Source organism: Camelina sativa, chromosome 11, assembly GCF_030686135.1.
Source record: "Camelina sativa cultivar CO46 ecotype springtype chromosome 11, ASM3068613v1".
NCBI classification, from domain to species: Eukaryota; Viridiplantae; Streptophyta; class Magnoliopsida; order Brassicales; family Brassicaceae; genus Camelina; species Camelina sativa.
This window is the reverse complement of record NC_141890.1, coordinates 25,317,089-25,319,776: the sequence shown is the minus strand read 5'-3', so window position 1 is coordinate 25,319,776 and position 2,688 is coordinate 25,317,089. Positions and strand designations below refer to the sequence as shown.

The window sequence follows — 2,688 nt, the reverse complement described above, 5'->3', positions numbered from 1 at the left end:
TTGTGGCTCTGGCTCAAAAATCTTAACATCTTCAGCAAAATGGACTGACTTCTTTCCAACAAGAAGATTATGCACTGTATCCAACTTGGCATTCACTGTAGCAAACTGATTTGAATCATACCCTTTATGTGCTCTTTTCCTTTCTAAGTCTGCATTCTTGGTACTGTTGCTTGATGTTAGCCTTTCAATCAACTGTTCAGCTTCATCTGGATACCTTGTCTTGAAATTCCCATCACTAGCAGCATCCAAAGCCATCTGATACCTCCAATCAATACGACTGAAGAAGATACTAATCAACTGCACCTCTGAGAACCCATGATGCGGACAGTCTCTCTGGTATGCTTTGAACCTCACCCAAGCAGCTTTGTAAGATTCAGCAGGTCCTTGTCTAAAGGTGGAGAGCTTAATCCTCAGCTCATCAGACATCGCATCATCATAGAAGTAGTTCAAAAATGTCACCTTGATGTCATTCCAGGTCTTCAGAGATCCTGGTTTGAGTTGCCTTAGCCAATGAGAGGCTTCCCCAGCAAGAGAGTAGGGGAAAAGCTTGCAATAGAGATAGTCCTCTATAACTCCATTAGCTTTTATGCTTGTGACTATATCCACAAAGTGCTCAATATGGTCTAGAGGCTTCTCATGTGGTAGGTTCTGGAATGGCCTTTGTCCAACAAGAGCAAAGTAGGCAGGCTTCAGCTCAAAATCATTCATTGGGAATGGAGGAGGGACAATTGCGGAGCGGTTCTCATAGAAGAAGTCTGGTCTGTTGAAGTCCGCAAGAATCTTGACAAGCTGTCCATTGTTGTCCCGTCTGCCCTGAAGAATCTGCTAGTCATTACCATCCAAATCCGCACCATTCGCACTGGCTCTGGCATTGCGTCTATCGATGCCAACATTGCGTTGGTCGATGCCTTCTTGGTTGCGTCGATCGATGCCATCATTGCGTCGATCGATGCAATGTGCATTCTCATCGGCCACGACGAGTTCTTCCTGAATAACCTGTCCTTCAGCATCAAGTTTCTGGCCTTGCTCGTTACGCACATTACCCTCTCGATCCCTCAAAACTCCAGCCTCATCAGGTCTCAATATGATTGTATTGGCCATCTTCGCTGACTTGGCTGCTTTTGTGTTATCACGCTCTAGTTGTCCTAACTCTTGGTTTGTAAGCTTAACAACTGGACCAGTAGGATTTTTCCTGGTGCTAGGCTTAGGCATGTACCTGAAACACACAAAAGAAAAGAAACAAAAGCGTGTGACTAAAATAGAAAAATAAAAATTTAGACAAAATCAAAGACTTTAATCTAATGGTGAATCAAAAGAGTCCCCGGCAACGGCGCCAAAATTTGATATGCTCAAATTGTAATACCCTAATGGTACTAACAGCCTTGTAGTTGTAATACTCTAGGGGTCGAATCCACATAGACTTTAGATCACACAATAGAATTATTAATCTTTTAATTATGCTAAATCAAAATATTAATTTAAAAACAATGCAGAACAGAATAAAAAAGTGTTGTAAATTCAAAGGATCAAATAGCTAGGCCTAGGGAATTTCTCAGGAAATTACAGATTATTAAATCAATAAATTAATAGGATTCAAGCAATTTAAATCAGATCTACAACTCTAAACTCTTTTGTAAAATAAATCAGTTCTCACTGCAAATATTTTCTAAATTTAAAACCAGAAAATCCAAATCTCTTTGTAAAATTCAAGGTTAAAAATCAGCTTTAAAAACAAGTTTAGATTGTTCTCAAAATTGTTAAATCAAATTTTTTTACAGGAAATAATTTTGCTCATCAAAAGGTTTTATCAGGAAAATCAATTATACTCCCATATCAATTTACTTTCCTAGGCTATTAATTCTAGGTGATCAATCAGGAATTAATATGAAGAACAACCTAAGATGAAGATCATAGAAGATAATGAATCCTAAAAATAACAGATCTAATAAACCATAAAAACCCTATGAAACCCCTAAACCTAACAAGCAAACTACTCAGACATATTCAATGAAGAACAAAACATCTTTTCTGAATAATAAGCAATTGAAATTAAGAAGAAAGAAGGGAGTTCAAAAATCTTCTCTCTACAGATGAAATCAGATCTATCTCTCCCAAAGCTCTCAATATCTCGTCTCTCAATAAGGTTGCAGAATAAAAATCTCTAGAGAAAAACTTAGGTCTAAACAATGACCATAAAAATCCTATAAATACTCTAAAACACGTCTTGGGCCTTAATTGCAAATAAGGGAAACTTGGGCAAATTTTGTAAATCTTCTAAAGCTTGTGGAGAAAACTTCCGATTGGCTTGTGGCAGCTGCATCGATCGATGCTTTGGTTGCATCGGTCGATGCATACTCTTGAACTTGTCTCCCACCTTCGTTGATCAGCCTTAATGCTTTGATTATGCTCCAAATCATCATTTTTAGCTCCTTTGTGTTCCATCCGTGCCAATGAGTACCTAAACCTAGAAAGACTCAAAAACAACCTAGAAAACAAATCAAAAGACTCAAAAAGCACACTTATACCATGGTAAAAAACCACAAAAACCATGATATATCATTAAATTTATATGGTATTTTCTATATTTTAAAAATATTTATTTTGTAACACTATATATGATATTAATAAGTGATGTTAATTTCTCATCTAATTTTTGGACTAGATTCATTTCAAATTCAAATTTCAGGA

The 2,688-nt window shown here is 37.0% G+C and overlaps 1 non-coding gene across 1 annotated transcript; it reads left to right on the top strand.

The window, feature by feature from the left end:
• Window positions 1-310: 310 nt before the first annotated feature.
• Window positions 311-417, top strand: LOC147934367 (small nucleolar RNA R71). The gene has a single exon (XR_015573455.1). It is a non-coding gene; the product is annotated as a small nucleolar RNA R71 (small nucleolar RNA).
• The last annotated feature ends 2,271 nt before the right edge of the window (window positions 418-2,688 follow it).